We start from the raw sequence: 23,618 nt of genomic DNA, 5'->3' as shown, positions 1-23,618 counted from the left end.
TTGGTATGCTAAGTCGATTCAGTTGTATCTGACTTTTGAGACCCTATGAACCATAGCCCACCAGGCTCCTCTGTCCATGGGATTTTCCAGGCAAGAATATTGGAATGGGGTGTCATGCCCTCCTCCAGGGGATCTTCCTGACTCAGGGATCAAAACTGCCTCTCTTATACCTCCTGCATTGGCAGGCAGATTCTTCACCACTAGTGCCACCTGGGAAGCCCCCCTCCCCGACCAGTGGAATTAACTGTTTAGTCACCTACTTTGTCTCTTTACTCTGTCTCTATCAGAGTTGTATGGTCTCTTAGGGGTGCACCATAAGCTAACTCACCCAAGATCTCTTGACAGCTCAAGGTCTCTTGGCAGCTCAGTACTGAGGGATGAACAATGAAATAAGAATCAGAAAACTTGAGTTCTGATTTTAATTGAAACCGTGCGAACAACATTGTCATCTGGGTAGCTGAAGTCCCTTAGTTCTTCTGGTACTTCACTGGGGTGTTTTGATAGTTCACTGAGATAAACATTAAAGCACTTTATAATCAACAAAGCCAAGGAAAACTAAAATTTCAAACCAGCCAGATCAGACTGAAACGTCATTTTGAGCACAGTTGATAGCACTGTGACAACCACTTGTTTATCTGACACGTAACAGTATCAAACAGGCCAGGTAGCTCATCTTCTATAGACCGGAAAATTACTTGTCTGTAGGACATGGTCCAGAGAGCCCATTTTCAAAAACACTTTTTTTTTTTTTTAACTTGGAAGGAATTTGTCATTTAATCATTGAAACTTTAATTTTTTCAGTTTGATTTCTTATTCAGATGCCTTTTTTGGTATATTGCAGAAGGAGGAAAATTACTCTTGGCACTCAATGAAAAATCAAGCTTTGGTATCTGTGGCTTTATACTTAATATGATCCATTCTTATGGGAAAGTCTTAAAGTACATAAAAGTACTTGGAATAAAAATGTACACAAATATAAAGTAAAAGCAGGATAGATGTTACAAGTAAAGATACTGATTTGAAAACAACATATTCTAATACCTTTGGAATTGTAGAGAACTGTTCAACTTGAATTGGGTTGGCCAAAATGTTTGAGTTTTTCTGTAACATCTGCCATAACATCAATATTTGTGAAAGAAGAAATATTCCTCAGACATGAAGTCTGATGCCACTGAGAAAATGATGGATTTACTAATGTCCATGTTTTTTTATGTTCCATGCACAAGCTCTAGAAATGCCTCATCTGGTACCCGTGTATTTCTTAAAGTCTATGGACAACTAATAGTCCTGGTGTGTCTTCTAGGAACCAAGCCTACTTCTTAATCCAAGTTACCCAAAACATGTTGGTACTTTCTTACAAGTGAAAAATGTACTTTCCACTACAGTTTGGGAACTAAATTAGATATGAAAAAAATTCACATTAAAAGAAGCTTAAATATTTACCCAGGCAAAAACACTATGAGTCTTTCTACAGTTGATACAAGCAGGAATAAGTAGATGCTTTATTCCAAAGTCCCAGGACCATTGCCTAGGTTTCTCTCATCTAAAAAAAAGAGAAAGAATTGCTATAATAGAGTTAATTCCAGGAAAATACAGCATTCAGATGAATTTTCTTTAATTTTTTTTTTTTTTATTATCTGTCATTTCCGAACTTGAGAGAAGTAAAAAGAAAGAAGAAGGATAGAAGGAAATGTTCTATAATGGTATGAATTTGATGTGTCACATACTGAATTAGGCTTCCTAGTGGCTCAGCATTCGGAGAAGGCAATGGCACCCCACTCCAGTACTCCTGCCTGGAGGGTCCCGTGGATGGAGGAGCCTGGTAGGCTGCAATCCATGGGGTCGCTACAAGTCGGACACGACTGAGCGACTTCACTTTCACTTTTCACTTTCACACATTGGAGAAGGAAATGGGAACCCACTCCAGTGTTCTTGCCTGGAGAATCCCAGAGATGGGGGAGCCTGGTGGGCTGCCTTCTATAGGGTCGCACAGAGTCGGACACGACTGAAGTGACTTAGCAGCAGCAGTGGCTCAGTGATAAAGAATCTGCCCTCAAGGCAGGAGACACAAGTTCAATCCCTGGGTCAGGAAGATCCCCTGGAGGAGGACATGGCAACCCACTCCAGGATTCTTGCCTGGAAAATTCCATGGACACAGGAGTTGGCAGGCTATGGGGTCACAAAGAGTCAGACTTGACTGAGCAACAACAACATACTGGATTAAGTTCATATTTTCTTTGACATTTCCCATTAGTTTTATTTTTAAAAATGAAATTGCAACTTCCAAACTGTAATTTCCAAACTAACTCCAAATTTGTAATTTCCAAATAAACCCTCAAACTGTAATTTCCAAACATCTGCTGGATCATCGAAAAAGCAAGAGAGTTCCAGAAAATCATCTATTTCTGCTTTATTGACTATGCCAAAGCCTTTGACTGTGTGGATCACAATAAACTGTGGAAGATTCTGAAAGAGATAGGAATTCCAAACGACCTGACCTGCCTCTTGAGAAACCTGTATGCAGGTCAGGAAGCAACAGTTAGAATTGGACATGGAACAACAGACTGGTTCCAAATAGGAAAAGGAGTACGTCAAGGCTGTATATTGTCACCCTGCTTATTTAACTTATATGCAGAGTACATCATGAGAAACGCTGGGCTGGAAGAAGCACAAGCTGGAATCAAAATTGCCAGGAGAAATATCAATACCTTCAGATATGCAGATGATACCACCCTTATGGCAGAAAGTGAAGAAGAACTAAAGAGCCTCTTGATGAAAGTGAAAGAAGAGAGTGAAAAAGTTGGCTTAAAGCTCAACATTCAGAAAATGAAGATCATGGCATCTGGGCCCATCACTGCATGGCAAATAGAAGGGGAAACAATGGAAACAGTGGCAGACTTTATTTTTCTAGGCTCCAAAATCACTGCAGATGGTGATTGCAGCCATGAAATTAAAAGACAATTACTCCTTGGAAGGAAAGTTATGACCAACCTAGATAGCATATTAAAAAGTAGACACATTACCTTGCCAACAAAGGTTTGTCTAGTCAAGGCTATGGTTTTTCCAATGGTCATGTATGGATGTGAGAGTTGGACTGTGAAGAAAGCTGATTGCAGAAGAATTGATGCTTTTGAACTGTGGTGTTGGAGAAGACTCTTGAGAGTCCCTTGGACTGCAAGGAGATCCAACCAGTCCATTCTGAAGGAGATCAGTCCTGGGTGTTCATTGGAAGGTGCTGAAGGTGCTGATGCTGAAGCTGAAACTCCAATACTTTGGCCACCTCATGAGAAGAGTTGACTCATTGGAAAAGACCCTGATGCTGGGAGGGATTGGGGGCAGGATGAGAAGGGGATGAGATGGCTGGATGGCATCACTGACTCGATGGACGTGAGTCTAAGTGAACTCCGGGAGTTGGTGATGGACAGAGAGGCCTGGCGTGCTGCAATTCATGGGGTCGAAAAGAGTCGGACACGACTGAGCAACTGAACTGAACTGAACTAAATCTAAAATATTACTAAATAAATACTAAAGCACCTAAATAAAACTAAAAATTTAAGCTAAAAGAAAATTATCTAAGATACCCAAAATAGGAACAAGTAACTTCTCTCAGTTGTTTCTCCCTAGTTAATCCATTGAAAGTTAATACAACGCAAATTTTGGTCAATATTATGTGTAATTTTTCAATCTTTCAATTCAGAATTATTTCTATTAGGTTCCTGCCTATTTCATTCATCAACATTTTTTGATTCTTCTTTAAGTGAATTTTTAAAGAAGGCTTGGAAAACTCTTAGGACAAACTTGGAGCCAAGATAAATTTATCACCCAGAGAATTCAGACAGAAAGTTGTAACTCATAAAAACTCTAATGTCCTTTCTACTCCTTTATCTTGAGAGAGGTTCTTAGTGCTCTGTACTGGCCAACACTGGAGAGCAGGATTAGCAAAATGACTGGGATTAGAAAAGAAGATGTGTGTGTAGCATTACCATCTTCATGTCCTGCACCTGGCTGTGCCATAGATTTAAGAATTAAAGAATGGGGTAGGGGGTCATCAAAGATCAGATCGAATCAAAACTGCTTCTAGAGTAGGTTCAAAGATGCCTGGCTTTCAAGATTATTCAGTTCAGTTCAGTTCAGTCGCTCAGTCATGTCTGACTCTTTTCGACCTCATGAACCGCAGTACATCAGGCCTCCCTGTCCATCACCAACTCCCGGAGTCCACCCAAACCCATGTCCATTGAGTTGGTGATGCCATCCAACCATCTCATCCTCTGTCATCCCCTTCTCCTCCTGCCCTCAGTCTTTCCCAGCATCAGGGTCTTTTCAAATGAGTCAGCTCTCTGCATCAGGTGGCCAAAGTATTGGAGTTTCAGCTTCAACATCAGTCCCTCCAATGAACACCCAGGACTGATCTCCTTTAGGATGGACTGGTTGGATATCCTTGCAGTCCAAGGGACTCTCAAGAGTCTTCTCCAACACCACAGTTCAAAAGCATTAATTCTGCTCTGCTCAGCTTTCTTTATAGCCCAACTTCCACATCCATACATGACTACTGGAAAAACCATAGCCTTGACTAGATGGACCTTTGTTGGCAAAGTAATGTCTTTGCTTTTTAATATGTTGTCTAGGTTGATCATAACTTTCCTCCAAGGAGCAAGCGTCTTTTAATTTCCTGGCTGCAATCACCATCTGCAGTGATTTTGAAGCCCAGAAAAATAAAGTCAGCCACTGTTTCCACTGTTTCCCCATCTATTTGCCAAGCAGTGATGGGACCGGATGCCATGATCTTAGTTTTCTGAATGTTGAGCTTTAAGCCAACTTTTTCACTCTCCACTCTCACTTTCATCAAGAGGCTCTTTAGTTCCTCTTCACTTTCTGCCATAAGGGTGGTGTCATCTGCGTATCTGAGGTTATTGATATTTCTCCTGGCAATCTTGATTCCAGCTTGTGCTTCTTCCAGCCCAGCGTTTCTCATGGTGTACTCTTCATATAAGTTAAATTAGAGAACATTTATATTACTGTCATTTTTTTTAATCTAACACTCTGCTGACACTATAGGATTCAATATTTATAACTGAAGGTCCAGTGCCATCAACAAAAATAATATCTGCAATACTCTCTCCATTCCACACTGACTATAAAAACATGATCTCTCTGGGGACAGTTTGGTCTATGGGGTAGGTCTGGGGAAAGCCTACAACAAAGATAACAGCATTCTTGCTTTATCATCTAGATTAATATGTAGTTGTCTAAATGCCATCATTTTCTTACAGATATTATTTTCTTCATATAACCTTTACTATCTGACATTTTAATTCTAGTGGGTGAACATTTGGAACATTAACTTATTGCCTTAATCAGACAAGAACGTTTTACATACAGTTTATATTCTTAAATATTATAGAAGTGAAGACAAATCAAAGGTAGGTTAAATACAGAAAAGTAAACCAGTTTTTAAAATATTGACTCATTTTTAGCAAAAGTAACATTAAAATAAAAAATATTATACATTTTAAATTTATAATCTTCTTTTGATATAAATATTTATAAGGATGGTAAAGACTACTACCTATTACCAAATTGATTTATATTTGAGAAACTAAAACATAAAGACAATGCCTCCTGGACTGGGCTTCTGGTCAAGAAGCTGCAGTGTTTGATCAGCACTTAAAGTCAGTTATGAGGAACCCAAGTATGCTTGTTCACAGCGCATTTCTACTTACAACTCTTATAGCTGTTAACATGGGTTTGATGTATTTGTTTTATTTGTTACCTATTTGGGAGGGTTGACATTCCTTTTATCATCCTGATGCTGCTGCTAAATCGCTTCAGTCGTGTCCGACTCTGCGCGACCCCATAGACGGCAGCCCACCAGGTTCCTCCGTCCCTGGGATTCTCCAGGCAAGAACACTGGAGTGGGTTGCCATTTCCTTCTCCAATGCATGAAAGTGAAAAGTGAAAGTGAAGTCGCTCAGTCGTGTCCGACTCTAGTCACCCCATGGACTGCAGCCTACCAGACTCCTCCGTCCATGGGATTTTCTAGGCAAAAGTGCTGGAGTGGGGTGCCATTGCCTTCTCCTTTATCATCCTAGATTCTTCTTAATAGCTAACTGTTATTAAATATATATATATGACAAAGAAGCAGTATGGAGTGCCCTGAAAGTTTTAAATGACAATAAAGAGATTTTGTTTGGTTTGGTCTTAGGTCTCTTTGTCCTGTTATTGCTAACACAAAACTGATTATTGATAAACAGTGGTATTAATTAAATCCCTTAGTTTAGGTAAATATTCACTAATTGATCTTTAATCTATACTCCATATTTTAATCTATTCAAAAATCTATATTTTAATCTATTAAAAATTTTAAACTATTCTTCTCAGCTTTGTACTGATTGCATTGCAGCATTCAAAGGACCTATTGACAATGTGCTATTAGCTAACCTCTAGACTACTATGGCTGCCGTCCATGGGGTCGCACAGAGTCGGACACGACTGAAGCGACTTAACAGCAGCAGACTACTATGAGAGGATATTTAATACTTGAAAACTTTATGGTATGTAGAAAGAGAAATTCTTTTGCCAGAAAATTTCTTTGTCAAATGTTATGAGGATTAGAGTAAATGATACATGTAAAGCACCTAGCATAAAGACATAGGAATATGTGTGGGTGCATGTGTGTGTTTCAAGCACCACATTACTTTCACATGGACTGCTGCTGCTAAGTCGCTTCAGTCGTGTCCGACTCTGTGCGACCCCATAGATGGCAGCCCACCAGGCTCCCCCATCCCTGGGATTCTCCAGGCAAGAACACTGGAGTGGGTTGCCATTTCCTTCTCCAGTGCATGAAAGTGAAAAGTGAAAGTGAAGTCGCTCAGTCGTGTCCGACTCCTAGCGACCCCATGGACTGCAGCCTACCAGGCTCCTCCGTCCATGGGATTTTCCAGGCAAGAGTATGGAGTGGGTTGCCATTGCCTTCTCACATGGACTACAATTCCCTAAAACAACACTAATTGTGATTATTATATTGATTCAAAGTTCAAGTCAGAAACATTTGTTTCTTTTTCACTGAGAAAATACAAATACTCAAAAGAAATTTCTTTTCCTGCCATCAAATCTGTAGTCCAGCCTTAGCTGAATTCCTAAACTCTTCTCTCCTATTAGAGCAAATGAACTTTTCATCCTTTTTTTCCAAGACTAGCCTCCACTGGTACAGTGGTTCCCATCCTCTCTTGCTTACTCAAGGTCTTTGTTCCCACAGTTATACCTTCTCTCTCCTACAATGCCATCAGTTTTTCTCTCTGTGCTACAGCATTCCCAAGAATAGGAAACATTATTTCTAGTGTCTAAAAAGATCTTTTCCTACTTTATTTTTCTCAGGAAATCAGTATATTTTGTATAGGTTGTATCATGTTCCTCAGAAAAAGGTATGTTGAAGTCCTCCTAATTCTCAGTAACTCAGAATGTGACCTTGTTTGAAAATAAGGTCATTGCAGATGTAATTAGCTGGGGATGGGTGCGTCCCAATCTGATATGATTGGCATCCTTCCTTGAAGATGGGCATGTGAAGACACAGGGAAGAACACCATGGGACAATGAAGGCTGATGGTGGAGATACGCAGCAGCAAGCCGAGGAATGTCAAAGCTTATCAGCAAACCACCAGAAGCTGGTAAGATGAAAGGACAGTTCCCCCTCAAGGTTTCAGAGGGAGTGTAGCCCCACCAACAACTTGTTTTCAGACTTCTAGCTTCCAGAACTGCATGTGGGACAATAAACGTTTGTTGTTCTCAGCCACCCAATTTGTGGTCCTTCATTATGGCAGCCCTAAAACTAATACATCATTTCCACATTGCACTAAGTTATTCCTAGTGAGCAGAAAATATTATCTCTTATCACTTAACAATTCCCTTGACCCTAAAGCTAGCACTCTATTCCTTTGCTTCCTTTTAATAGCAAATATCGTTTAAGACTTGCTTTTAATTGTTGTCATCACTTACCCCGCCCCTCCTTTCTCTAATGGTCATATTCTGGTCAGGACCCTCACCCCTTCCACTAGTCCCCAAAACCACTTTTGTCAAAGTAACTTATTGTACCTTATTTTTCTTCTAAACAAATTATGTTTATTTCTCAATTTTGCTACTGTCCATCTTCCTCACTGAAATCTAAGTTCCAAAAAGACAAGGAATTGACATAGTTTTTCACTAACGTGCTTTTTCACTTCAGTGTATTTTTCACTACAGTGCAGGTCCTGGCACTTGGTAGATTCTTAATGAAATTCTGTGGAACCATGCAATTCACTTGCTTTTAGATTATTAATTACATGTGATACATTAAATTTCCATTTGGATATAAGCACTCTATTTATGGATGCTATAAATTTTACAAGTATTTTGTTATAACTTTTCAAATATTTAAAGGTTACCAATAAGAAAGGTTTTTATGTTTTGAAAGCATACAAAACATAATTTTTAATGTTTTATCCTAATATTTATCCCAAGGTAAACTGTTATGTCTTGATTTTATTCTATACTTTCCAAAGCTATCAGAAGATATTAATCTTCATATTCAGCCTGTGTATTAAGGAAAGGGTTTTTTTTTTTAACTTTTATCTTGTACATTTATAAACTAAATGACTTGAAAACCAAAAGTCCTTCCTGCGATATCTAAGTGGATAAATATAAAATGCAAACTTTGTTAAAAGCTTTTCACTATCACATATGTTTAATTCTCCTATCACCAACTCTATCTTACAATTTTATTGACATTTAAGATTATTATCTTAATATTTTAAATGAAAAAAATAACTTCCTGCTGGATATAAAGGCAATTTACAGATGAGGAATATTAAATCAGAGGTATTATGCAAATAATACAATGAATGAAGATTCCTTGCTTAGTTCAAGGCTCTGAGGAGCAGCATAAGTTTTACACAATGAATTAGGCAGCACTATTAAATGTGCTTATAGAATGCATTATCTAAACGTGAACAAGAACTATGATCACATTGGTCCATGATGTGACAGTACACAGTAATAAACGGTCTATATCCACATAAACTTGTCTTTCCATTTTTCCATTGCTCTCCTTATCAGTAGTAAGCAGTAGCTCAACAGCCAGATAAGGCAGCATACTAAACACATTGAAACTTTGCTAACTGCATTGTTTCACTTCTTGTCAAGTCCTCCATAGAAGAAGAGCACTATGTATTTTATTCAAGCTATTTTTAGGAATAGAGTAATATAACAATATCATTTAATCATCCATGTATAGACACAGTAACAAAAATTGTATGAAAACTGTGTTTCATCTTTGAACTAAACTCTTTGATAAAATATGTCAGTGCTCTGATTTCAAGAAGAAAATGGATTCCAGAAATTTCAAGACCAAAAATGATACTAGATTGAACATAAAAATATTTATAAAGTTACATCTGCCTGCTGTTTTATGGAATCGTATTTCAACCCTTTGTTTAACTCAAACTATCTTCTCTCCCCCCAAACTCTGCTTTCCCAACACTCCTCCTTACTTTCCAATCATTTTTCCCACCACTTCTCCTTCGCACCCTGGACAAATGGAAGCGCTGTCTCTGTACTTATCTAAGGCCAGTCCTATACATGAACTATGAATCCTTTCCTCTTCCTCCACCTCAGTCATTGCTCACCTATCACCTCCTCTCTCCCATCTACCCCCAGCTCATCTTCCTTGTTGGTTCTTCCCAGTAGCACTGAAACCCATCCATTTACGCCATGCTCCACTGGAGCTACTGCAGTATTTCACTCTTCTCTCAGCCATAGTTTTGCAGCTTCTTTTCAATGATCAACTCATGGGCTCAGCAACTTCATAGCTTCTCTCTTCTGCTGTGTCTCTGAGCAGCCTTTAGCATTGGCTGCTTACCCTTTTCTGGAAACAATCCAACCCCCTTCTTTCATGAAGCCACACTCTCCTGGTCTCCTCCCACTTTTCTAAACTCCTTATCAGTTTGTTTTGTTAGTATTAAAGATTAGTCCTGTTTGTGCTTGTGTTAATCCTGTTAAATGATAGTATCCCTTCAAATCCTGTTTAAGAACCTTTCCTTCTTATTCCTGCTTCTTAAACAAGCTTATCTGTTCCCCTCCTGTCTATTACTACCTATTGTATGGGCTAAATTGTGTCCTGTCAAAATTCATACGCTGAAGTATTAACTGCAGTACCTCAGAATAAGACTACATGTGGCGAATACATAGCATCTTTAAAAAGGTAATTCAGGAAACAGAAAGAGAAATTAAGGATGCAATTCCATTCACCATTGCAGTGAAAAGAATAAAATACTTAGGAATAAATCTACCTAAAGAAACAAAAAAACCTATACATAGAAAAACTCTAAAACACTGATAAAAGAAATCAAAGATGACACAAATAGATGGAGAAATATACCATGTTCATGGATCGGAAGAATCAATATAATGAAAATGAGTATACTACCCAAAGGAATCTATAGATTCAATGCAATCCCTATCAAGCTACCAATGGTATTTTTCAGAGAACTAGAACAAATAATTTCACAATTTGTGTGGAAATACAAAAAAACCTCGAATAGCCAAAGCAATCTTGAGAAAGAAGAATGGAACTGGAGGAATCAACCTGCCTGACTTCAGACAATACTACAAAGCTACAGTCATCAAGACAGTATGGTACTGGCACAAAGACAGAATTATAGATCAATGGAACAAAATAGAAAGCCCAGAGATAAGTCCACGCACCTATGGACACCTTATCTTTGACAAAGGAGGCAAGAATATACAATGGAGAAAAGACAATCTCTTTAACAAGTGGTGCTGAGAAAACTGGTCAACCATTTGTAAAAGAATGAAATTCAAACACTTTCTAACACCATACACAAAAATGAACTCAAAATGGATTAAAGATCTAATTGTAAGACCAGAAACTATAAAACTCCTAGAGGAAAACATAGGCAAAACACTCCCTGACATAAATCACAGCAGGATCCTCTATGACCCACCTCCCAGAATATTGGAAATAAAAGCAAAAATAAACAAATGGGACTTAATTAAACTTAAAAGCTTTTGCACAATGAAGGAAACCATAAGCAAGGTGAAAAGACAGCCTTCAGAATGGGAGAAAATAATAGCAAATGAAGCAAATGACAAAGAATTAATCTCAAAAACATACAAGCAGCTCATGCAACTCAATTCTAGAAAAATAAACGACCCAATCAAAAAATGGGCCAAAGAACTAAACAGACATTTCTCCAAAGAAGACATACAGATGGCCAACAAACACATGAAAAGATGCTCAACATCACTCATTATCAGAGAAATGCAAATCAAAACCACAATAAGGTACCAACTCACACCAGTCAGAATGGCTGCTATCAAAAAGTCTACAAGCAATAAATGCCGGAGAGGGTGTGGAAAAAAGGGAACTTACACTGTTGGTGGGAATGCAAACTAGTACAGCCACTATGGAGAACAGTGTGGAGAGTCCTTAAAAAACTGGAAATAGAACTGCCTTATGATCCAGCAATCCCACTGCTGGGCATACACACCAAGGAAACCAGAATTGAAAGAGACACGTGTACCCCAATATTCATCGCAGCACTGTTTACAATAGCCAGGACATGGAAGCAACCTAGATGTCCATCGGCAGATGAATGGATAAGAAAGTTGTGATACATATACACAATGGAATATTACTCAGCTATTAAAAAGAATGCATTTGAATCAGTTCTAATGAAGTGGGTGAAACTGGAGCCTATTATACAGAGTGAAGTAAGTCAGAAAGATAAACACCAATACAGTATAATAATGCACATATATGGAATTTAGAAAGATGGTAACGATGACCTTATATGCAAGACAGCAAAGAGACACAGATGTAAAAAATAGACTTTTGGACTCTGTGGGAGAAGGCGAGGGTGGGATGATTTGAGAGAAGAGCATTGAATCATGTATATTATCATATGTGAAGCAGATCACCAGTCCAGGTTCAATGTATGAGACAGTGCACTCAGGGCTGGTGCACTGGGATAACCCTGAGGGATGGGATGGGGAGGGAGGTGGGAGGGGAGTTCAGGATGGGGGACACATGTATACCCATGGCTGATTCATGTCAATGTATGGCAAAAACCACACAACATTTTAAAGTAATTAGCCTCCAATAAAAGAAATTAATTTACACACACACAAAAAAGGTAATTCAAATGAGATCACAGGGGTGGACTGAATCCAACATAACTCATGTTCTTATAAGAAGAGGAGACTCGGGCACAGATAGACACAAAGGAAAGACCATGTGAAGATGCAGGGAGAGGATGGTCAAAGAGAGAAGCCACACAAGAAATCATCTCTGTTGACGCTGTGGTCTTGGACTTCTAACTTCCAGAGCTATCAGAGTTCTGTTCTTTCAGCCCCTCAGTCTGTGGAACCTGGCTTTGGCAGCTTAACAAACTAATACAAGACCTGTGAATTGGCCTACAGCTCCTAAATTCACTGGGCTTCCCTGTTGACTCAGATGGTAAAGAATCTGCCTGCAATGCAGGAGACCCGGCTTTGATCCCTGGCACAGGAAGATTCCCATTACTGTGGTATGGGAATTATATCCTACTACCTACTGGGTCTTGCCACATAGATGTCTCAAAATTATTTCAAGAACTATATGCTGTTGCATCTAGTTGCCTGAACATGAAACACCTTCACTGTAGTAGACTCTGCTTGAGCTCCAAGTCAAATCTGCTGATCCCACCTCTAACTCCAGTTTCACCTCAAGTAGTTCCCTCAGATTTTCTGCCTCAGGGTTTTAGCCAAAGTTCTAAGAACTTGTTCAGCAGCTATGAGTTAATGTCCCTGGAGTCAACAAACTAAAGAGATTGGAGAATCAGGGACTAAAGGCCCAGTCTCCAGTTTTCCAGAGAGATCCTGCTGCGGGATTTCAGTATGGTTCCTCAGAGGATCCCCCACAAGACTGTGCTCCAGTTTCTGCAGCAATGAAGAGCTCAGTGGTGCACACTTGATTGATTTTCCTCCTTCCTAGAATCGGCTTTTCTCCTTTCCTGACTCAGTCTCTCCATTTCCTCACTCTTACTTTCTAGGATCTCCTCTAAATTAAACTTCCTGAACCCCAGTCCTTGTCTCAGACTTGTGTGTAGGGGAACTCACACTAAGACTGTCAATGTCATTCTCTTAGATCTCTCCTTTATCCATTTTATCTGGCCACCAATTATTAAATTCTGGTGATTCTACCATGGCTTTCAGGTCAACATACACTCTCAGAATAAAAGCCCATTGCCTTTATTCTGGGTTCGGACCATCATCAGCTATGACCTGGACAATGCTACAGTCCTCTAACTAACCTCCTTGCCTTGTGAATCACCCCTCACCAATTGGTTCTCCAGGGGAAAGTCAGTGTGTGATTTCTAAATGGACTATCTGATCCTACTTACTATAAAAACCTTCAAACATTTCCCATAATCTCTAACATAATGTACTTAACATGATTTGCAAAATCTTTTAGATTTAGTTTTCATCCCTAGTCTCATCTCTCACTTAAAAGCTAGTCCGATTAAGTTATTTTTAGATCTCTAACTAGCCGTGCAATCTGTCACCTCAGGGCCTTTGCGTACCCTGCTCCTGCCTCTTGAAATGTCCTTCTCCACTCCTCATACCACTACCACTCATATTTACTCTTCCTAGTTTAGTCAGTATTTACTCTTGAAAACATCTGATGTTTATTTTTTGGTGAGTTGCCTCGCCTATGTGTTTTTAAAATATATTATGCTATATTTTCACTGCCTGTTTATATATTCAGGTCATACACTCAATTACACTTTTTGAGGGCTTTTTCCCCCTGGGTATGAAGTACATCACATATTTTAGGTATTCAATAAATACTGGTAAAATTAATTAATTAATAAATACAAGTAACATTGTTAAATAATGTTATAAAACATTTTTAATAACAAAAAACTGGCAAATAAGTTTTCAGATCATATAGAAAGGGTTGAAGCAAACCAGAAGAAAGATTAATAAACTGGAAAAATCTAGGACAAAAGTTCTATCTTCAGAAATCTTTGACACCATTATTGCTGTAACTGTGGATACATGCCTACTCAGATTCTTTTAATCTATTACTTAGAAAGCAATTTGAAAAGTTTGTAATACAAAGCAGGCATTTTCAAATGGAAATTTAAATCAATCCCCAAAATTAGTGAATTTTTAAATAACTTTAAATGACATGGCTTTAATTTATGACCTCACCCAATGAAACAATAAGGTGCTGAACAGGACTAGCCTTTCAGTAAAGCTGAGAAGGAAGTAAAATCTGTTTCAGGCCTTGGACTCCAGGATTTATTCTCTTGCCGCTTCCACCTCAAGTCCTTGCTCTAAAATCAGCAGCCTTCTGTGTCTGTTCACTACTCTGCCCCTTGGTGAATGTAAGAATCTTGGCAGGATGTCCTGGTGAACTGCCCTTTCCAGCTATCAACCTTCTAAACATCATATAATCACCGCCACTCCCCATCTCTTGGCCTTGTTGGGGAAAAAAAATGCCAGCCCTTGAAAACATGAGTAGGAATTTCCAGTCAGCTAAAATGGAGAGGCAGTTTTCTTGGCAACTACCAGTCACTCTTGGTAAGTGGTTCCCATCCAGAAGCATCAAAAAGCCCTTCCTAGCAGGTACCCTATTATCAGGGCATCACTGCAGCCACATAATCCAGGTAAAGTTCTCTGCTGGAGACAAAGCTTTATTTCTCATCAGCCTCTTAACAATAATACTTAGTTTCTCTCAAGAGAGAGACAGGGCACCACTGAAAAACCCTCAGTTGTACATATACTGCCATCACTAACTATTTGAAAAAACTGCTATAGTAATCCATTTCTTAAAAACACTGTATTTGAGACTGCTCAATTATTTTGATCCTCAATTTAGCAGGCAATAACTTAGTCACCAAAACTAAGCGTAGGGTTGATTCTAAGGGGTAGTTAATGAAATCATACAAATTTCAAAAATACAATTCTTCCATTTATTGAACAAAAAATTTTTAGGACTGCCTTTTTTGTGCCTGCCAGGCACTTTTCTATGTAGTGAAGGATTGACTGTAAAAAAAAAAGACCAAAATCCTTACTTTCTCAGAGTTCATATTTTACTAGAAGAAGAATGAAATAACACATAGAATTCATTTTTAAAAACACTCATTAATGAGTCGCTGTGTAGTTATTAAATATCATCTTCCCCAAAAATAAAATTTAAAGATTTGAAAATATATACACATAATGGTAAGTGGGGAAAAAACTAAGATACAAAACTATATACACTATATATAATACCAAAGTTTTTAAATAATTATTACAGGCATATGTAGACATAGATATAGCTTCTAGATGTAGCTAGATACACATTAGGTTTTTAAAAAGTATAAACATACACTAACAGTTACTAGTGTTATCTTTGGCATGAAATTACCAATAAATTTATTTTTTATATTTCTGATATTTTCTAAAATCTCATAATGAATACTTTTAATAGTAGCAAATGAACACTTTTAATAGTAGCAAATGAATATAATAAATATTTTTAAATGCAAAAATATATATCAAGATGAAACTTTATTCATAATTGTTAAAAGTTGAAGGCAACCAAGATGCCCTTCAATATATGAGTGGATAAACAAACTGCGGTCCATCTATACTATGGGATACTATTCAATAATAAAAAGGAATGATCTATCAAGCAACAGAAGTCATAGATGAAACTTAAATATATACTGATATATGAAAGAGGCCCTTATCTGAAAAGGCTACATATTTTATGATTCCAACTATATGATATTCTGGAAAGGGTAAAATAATCTGGAGACAGTAAAAAGATCAGTGGTTACCAGTGACTCAGGTAGAAGGAAAGATGAATACGCAGAGCACAGAGGATTTTTAGGGCAATGAAATTGTATTGTATGATACCTCTAACAGTGGATACATGTCACTGAAAAGTGAAAGTGAAGTTGCTCAGTCATGTCTGACTCTTTGACCCCATGGACTGTAGCCTACCAGTCTCCTCCATCCATGGAGTTTTCCAGGCAAGAGTACTGGAGTGGGTCCCTTCCTTCTCCAGAGGATCTCCCCAACCCAGGGATCAAACCCGGGTCTCCCGCACTGCAGACAGACGCTTTACTGCTTTACTGTCTGAGCCACCAGGGAAGCCCAAACATGTCATTACATGTTGTCAAAACCCAAAGAATTTGCAACACAAGAGTTAACCCTTATGCAAACTATGGACTTTAATAATGATGAATATCATTGTAACAAATGCACCCCACATTAAGGATAGAGAAAACTGAGGGAATGGGAGGGGAATTATGGAAATCCCTGTAATTTCCATTCATTTTTCTGTAAGCTATTTTTAAAAAATATAATCTATAATGAACTGCATTTTGACCTTCCAGTGTACAAAACCCTATATAAAATAATGGTTCCCAGATCTTGGAACTCAGAGACCAGTAAAATTTCCCAAAAAAGAGTCAGGAAGAGACAAAGAGTTTTCCACTTTCCTTCACCAAATAAACACATTAAATCTACATGTGTATATGAAATACACACACACTCACTCTTTCCATAATATCCCTTACAAGGGAAGGATGTTTTATCACTCAGAATGCAATTTTTCTTAAACTAAGAAAAATTCCATTAAATGCAATAAATTTGGCCTTAGGAAAAACCCACTCCATTTTGTGACTTCTCTAATATCACTGAGCCCTTGTGAACACCTGACCCACATGGGTTGGGAATCCCTGGTATATGACCCAGTGTTTTATCCAACTACAATCCAGGACTGGAGAAGAATATGGTACAAAAATCAAGACTCTTCAGTCTGGACTTCCTCAGGATGGGGAATCCATCTCCTAAAGTCAGTTATTATTGAGCAGTTGGCTGGTTGCATGTTCTCCACTGTTCTTTGTCATTTATCATGATTGTGAAATCATGCAAAATGTTCAAATGCTAATGTCTTGCAGACAGTGAATTAATGGTCATTTGATTTGTTCATGTCCTTAAAGTTCTCACATCTATGCCTGTGAAACAGAACAAAAAGTCCATCTTCACAGAAGAAATCTTCTGATAAAGCCTTTAGACTATGGTTCACTGCAGAATCAATGAAGTGATGATCACATAGTGCCAGAGGAGGCAGGTGTTTTGACTCACCAGCGACCTCAAGTAGGTACTCACTGCTCCTAGACAAGAAGCGGCTCAGAACTTTGAGATCCAGTTCCATGGTCCACTACTTCTTCTGCAAGCTCTCACCTCTGTCCCAGGCCAGCGCATCACAAGGTGTGATTTAGCTAGAATTTACCTGTATCTCAGAGAGGGAGTAGCGAGTGAGGAGCATCTGCATTGAGGGGCAGGGGTCACATCCACCTGTTAGTTATGAGTCATTTTACACAATTATAGGAAATGGCAAAGTTTTCTTCAGGGTACAACATGCAGGGATATTTCTGATCCCACCATCCAGCTAAATTCTTTTGCTACTAGTGTCAGGCAAGTGGTGAGCATGCACATGTGCTCAGTTGTGTCCGACTCTTTGGCGACTCCATGGACTACAGCCTGCCAGGCTCCTCTGTCCATGATACTTTCCAAGCAAGAATACTGGAGTGGGTTGCCGTGTCCTACTCCAGAGGATCAGCCCAACCTAGGGATTGAACCTGCATCTCTTGAGTTTCCTGCATTGGCAGGCAGATTCTTTACCACTGGTGCCACCCGGGAAGCCCAAGGTAAGTGTGGACTTCTGGAATTATGCGAGGCTTTAATGGCAGATTCACACATAGCCTTCCCCTCTTCTTCAATCTCAAGGCAGTGAGGACAAATCCACTTTCTTTCTCTCACACTCACAACAGTGACGGAGTTGGGCTTCTCCTCAGCACTGGATTGTTGTTCTGGGAAGAAAGCAGTGTGGCCGTATCCATTCATCTGACTCCTTCTCTGTAGATTGACAAAAAGAAAATGGATGACCTCATCTGGTCATTCCAGTTCCACAGAATTTACTCCAAATTAAAGAGAACGTTCAGTTACAAATTGTGATGATCAAGTTGCAGGTAATACTTAATGCCTCTATGAAGCAAGATAAAATTGATCTTTGCTTAGACATCCTTTCAAAGACAGGGAGCCTCATGTAACTGATAAAAGAGATCAGATGGGCTATGATATAGTCTAACGTACCCATTGTGTTCTATTTAAATTATTTGACTTCACTCACTGACTACTGTCTGTGCTTAGTTAACATCTCAGATTTGAGGGTAAAATGGCCATATTCTACATACTGACAAAGTGACCTGGTACATAATAATCCTGCAGTGTTAATAAATGAGCCTCAGCCCAGACAGCTCACAGAAGTACAGAACATACCAACGCAGCAAAATTCCAGCTGGCAATCTGGGACTCTCACAGCAAACTAGAACAAGTCCTTCCTTCTCCACACCCACTAATGTAGGCTTATGCCCTAAGTCACTTCCCTGATATGATTATTTTTTTTTCAGTCTTCAGAACACCAGGAAAACACCAGCTGCTTGACTCCTCTGTACTCCTAACAAAATCACTGATGATCTTTGAGCCGGCTTTCTTAATGCCTTCTGCATTGATTTGTTCCAACAGATAATTCTAGTGGGACTGAGTTTTGGCAACAAAAGACAGAGGACCCAGACTAGGCATCTTGCCTAAACCTGAGAACCAGAGTCACTTTTATTATAGCATTGACACATCTTGCTTTTAAAAAAGGCAAACCCCATACTCTCCCACCTTTCCTATTCTGGTGATCCCAAACCGCCCCCTTTCTGGTCTTCTGTCTTCCAGATATACTGGTTAATATCTTATCTACATTGGCAAGAATGATGTATTACTGTCTTGTTTGCCAATCCCAGGTTAGCCTCCTTTCCAAATTCTTTCTTCTTCTTTCAGAGAATGTGCTGCTCAGGTCTTATCGTAGCAGTAAACATTAATTTTACTTTGTACTTATTGTAGTAACCTCTAGGTAAAATGGTAAAGGTAAGTTTTCTTTCTCAGAACCTCTCTCAACTTTGGTCCTAGGCACACACTTCAGACTTCCATGTTTTCTCTATTCTTCCCTCTAATATAATTAACTTTCCAGAAAATAAATCATTCACTCTATGATATAGGATTGGCAAAACTTATCCCCTCTCCAAAGATGTTCGCTTTAACAGAGAACCAAAATCTCAATTTCCAGCTCTAGAAATACAACATCTGTAAGAAGTCTTGGGGAAAGATACCTTTAAATCATACCCTTTAGGACATAGTATTCATATTGGGCAGAACATCCTACTTCATGAGTTAATATCAGTTTTTTTTAATGAGATAAAAGAGAAGTAAATAAAAATATCAAGGTCAGAATCACTTACAGTAAAGGTAAATAATGTTTCTTAGAATTTTCATTCCTGTTACACATATGTATGTATAACATGTATGTGTATATAATTGTATATAAAAAGTATAAAGGCATTTTTATGGTGTTCATCAGCAAAAAGTGGAACTAACGTGTCTGGCTTACACCTTTAACAGGTGCTTCTGAAACTATCAGTTGCATAAAACCAACATTTTTCAATTTCCAGTCTCAGACCAACACTTTAAAAAAATACAATAAAAAGAAATAACTAGCAGAATGATATTAACACACATAAAATTATGCTGTTACATTCCTATCTTCCTATCTTAACCATCTTTTCTCAATTGCTGTGTTTATTTCGTAATAGGCTGGTTAAGAAACAGTTTGAGGGCTGGCACTGGCCTCCAGCCTACACTTTGGAGAACACTGCTTTAGGATACACATTCCTCAGGCAGGGAGCATGTTTTGGTCACCTGTGCACCTCCTCGGGTAGCACAGAGTGGGCACAGTTAGCACAGATTGATTGCTGGTTAAGTTGAGTCAATTAACCTATTAACAGACGGCAGCTTCAGCAGTAACTAACTCATTCAACCAGTGAAAAGACTATTTTTTTGCATTCAGAACTTAGGCAATAGAAACTGGCTAAGATCAGCTCATCCTAATCAATAGTCTATGGCAGCCATGGTTCATAATGGCGATGTTAATTATTCTTCTACGTTAAATGGCAAATATGCTTTTTTTTTTTCCATATCAGCAGTTTACAACTTACCTTCATGAATTAGAATGACATCACTTACAAAGTAAATAACATATGATCAAAACAAAGCCAAAATTAGAGATAGAACCATTTTAGCTCTAACATGACCAAGAACTTCAGTGTTGAACTTTGATACACGATTCATAGATAATTTACAGAAAGTAGTTAGTGGTGTTGCTAAGACTAGCCCTATTTTTTAAGGTGGAGGGGAATTTGAAAAATATTTTTTAAGGTTCCCTTCCTTGAAATGTAGATAAGTATGTAAGTTGCTACCAGAAGTCTTTATAAGGAAGAGATTGAGAGATATCTGAGACGTAAAGTCTAAAACTGGGCTAGGGCACCACTGGAGATTCCATTAAACCTTTTAATTCTTGCATAGCACATATAGAATACTGATTTTAAATCTCAACAAAACTATCAGCTAGCCTAAAGAGAGGACATCAGTTGAAAATGCCCTGGGGAAAGGATTTTCCAGACTTACGTGTGTCCCCAGTTGTAGCTGAGGCTTGAAAAAAACTGTATGCTGATTAATTCCCTTTTTGCCAGTGGAGTGTAAACAAAGATGCCTTATGGTTGTCCCTCTTTAAAGACATGGAACAGAGACATGCTGGCTGTAAATGAGTCACCCAGTCTGGATGGGAGCTACAGCCACAGTGCCCAGATTAGGGCCATGACCCCATATCCTAGAATGTCTGGCCACCAAAGGACAGCCTTGTCATGGAAACATGGTACTTTTTATTTTATTTTTCAAGGTCAAGTTATTCTACTTCTTGCATAAAAGAAATAAAGTAAGATTATGTGAGTCAGATCAATGTTAGAGCCTCACATATTAACTCTTAATCAGGTAATGCTATGATTTCAACCTTCTTTTATCCTACAATATAATACTCTGTAAGAAAGAATGTGTGAAGTAAAATGGCTACTCAAAATTTTTTATATAAAGACAGAAATTTCCATAAAGATGGTGAATTAATGTGTAATCATGTCATAGTACAGACATACAGTGGTAATTTGTCTTGCTTTACAGAAAATGTACTGTGTAGAAAATGAGAAGTGCTAGTTGTATTAGCCAAAATACAACTATTCACCAACATTTTTATTGTGCCAGTTTGTTTCTCCCATCACACATGCACACACATTCACACAAACACACAATTAAATCACACAATATAAAACTTGACAAAACAGCCATTCCTTTTGAATACTAGCACAATTGCTAGCATTCCAGGTAAGAGAATTTTCCAAAATCTTTTGCAAATTCCCTCCCACTACACATTTATAAAACTAATCACTCACCTTCAGAGGATGTTATGGAACCAATCCCAATATTTTACTTAAGAACAGGTGAGTAAATAGCACAAATCAAAACTTTATCCTGTCGTTCCTCTCTGAATCATGGTGCTAGGTAATCCAATAGGTGAAAAGAAGCATCTCAATAAAAATACTTTAGCTAATAAAAATACTATAGCCAAATGATAGAGCATCAGCCTTTTTGTGAACCACAACAAATGATTTGAGGCAGTTAGTGTCAAGGTCTGCTAAAAGTCAGAAACGCAGTCAGATATAATGGGTCCATTGAACTAAATCTGAGTCTGACCAAGCTCCTGGATGCAGCTGCCAATGTTCAGGAAATATGGAGGATAAACATGTTGAACTTCACCATGAGGATGCAATCAAAGAAGTCCAGCCTCCAAGACACTTTGGTGAAATAGCCTAGGTTCTTCAACAAACTGTATGGCAGAGACAAGAATGGAGGATAAACCTGTAGATTAAAAGAGACAAAAGACATCAGTTTTTAATAGGCAAAATCAACTACAGTATGATAATGCATATTTAATGACAAAATCAAAAAGAGGGAAGTGATTACCTTTGGAGAGAGGGGCAGGTGTGTGGGACGGGTTACCTGGAGGAGTTTCTGGAGTGGTTGGCATAACTTTATATTTTGGCACAGGCAGTAGTTAAAACTGTATTTGGCTTATAATAATTCAGAGCTATACAATTCTTTTGTGTGGTTTTTCTGGATCTGTATTTTATTTTACAATAAGAAAGGAAAAATATATAAACCTTGTGATGGGAAAAAAGAACAGATCTGTTTGACACCTCATCACTCACCTGGAAAATAGCACAGAAGCTCACAGAAATATCTTCCTTGCATGATTTACAAGTATTACCTTCTCTAAAATGAAGGACTCTTTCCCGTAAGTAGTGCTTGAGTTTTAAATTCCTCACATATTTCCAAAGTACACAGCTGAAACTAGCCCTGTGGTTAGCTATCACATCAAGAGTCAAATATTAGCCTTACGGGCAATTAAAAATCACACAAATATTTTACAGAAATTCTAGGTAAAACCTGCACCTAGTTTCTGGCTATAGGCTATGATAATACAATGGCTTCCCAGCTTGTGTTCCTGACCTCTTACAATCCTCTCCACATTGCAATAAGTATGCTTATTTTTAAAAACTAAATGAGAATGTTAGGAGCACTTAAGGAAAAAGCCATGTGTTTCTTGTAAAGTAAAACACACCTCGCCTATGACCCATCAATTTCATTCCCAGGGATTTGCTCAAGAGAAATGAAAGTACAGTCAGCCCCCTGTGCCCATGGGTGCGGGACCCACAGGTTCAGAGGGTTGACTGTTGTTGTACACCATTGTACCTAAGGGTCTTGAGAATCCATGGATTTTGGAATCCACAGGGCTCCTAGACCCAATGTCCAGAGATACAAGGGGATAGCTATATATGATTACAAAAACATCTGTACATAAACTCTCTTCGCAACTTTATTCATAATTGTCGAACATTCCAGACAACCTATCGTAAATTGTGGGATGTTTACGTAATAGAATACAACTCCAAAATAAAAAGGAATAAGTTACTGATACATGTAACAACATGGATGAATTTCAAATAATATCTTCAATGAAAGACACTTTACACAAAAGAGCACATACTGTATGAATATATATATATAATATATGAAAACTTCTACACAGGCTATACTACTCTATAGTGGAAAAATTGAATATAGTAGTTTTCTCTGGGACAGTGGGTATGAATATTAACTGGAAAAAATCACAAGGTTCTAGTGTGATGGTAGAAGCCTATATTTCAATAGGGATTTGAGGTACACAGATGAAAGAATTTGTTGATGTCAGCAATGTATGCATTTCATTATATGTAAATTTTTCATCAAAATAAAAGGAACCAAATTCTGTCATCTGGGTCTATTTCCTTTGTCTTCTACTGCTAACTGATATCAAAGAAGGCGATGGCACCCCACTCCAGTACTCTTGCCTGGAAAATCCCATGGATGGAGGAGCCTGGTAGGCTGCAGTCCATGGGGTCGCTAGGAGTCGGACACGACTGAGCGACTTCACTTTCACTTTTCACTTTCATGCATTGGAGAAGGAAATGGCAACCCATTCCAGTGTTCTTGCCTGGAGAATCCCAGGGACGGGGGAGCCTGGTGGGCTGCCGTCTCTGGGGTCGCCC

At 38.5% G+C, this 23,618-nt stretch overlaps 1 long non-coding RNA gene across 1 annotated transcript; it reads right to left on the bottom strand.

Annotated features, from left to right (window-relative positions):
* Nucleotides 1–14,038: 14,038 nt before the first annotated feature.
* LOC138988286 (uncharacterized) lies at nucleotides 14,039–22,219 on the bottom strand. The gene is made up of 3 exons (XR_011464602.1): nucleotides 21,994–22,219; nucleotides 21,423–21,888; nucleotides 14,039–17,955 (listed from the first exon to the last, which is right to left on the bottom strand). It is a non-coding gene; the product is annotated as an uncharacterized lncRNA (long non-coding RNA).
* Between the last annotated feature and the right edge of the window lie 1,399 nt (nucleotides 22,220–23,618).

Source organism: Bos mutus, chromosome 6 (genome assembly GCF_027580195.1).
Source record: "Bos mutus isolate GX-2022 chromosome 6, NWIPB_WYAK_1.1, whole genome shotgun sequence".
In the NCBI taxonomy this organism is placed as follows: Eukaryota; Metazoa; Chordata; class Mammalia; order Artiodactyla; family Bovidae; genus Bos; species Bos mutus.
Note: the sequence above shows the minus strand (reverse complement) of the source record. Positions and strands in the feature narration are given on the sequence as shown.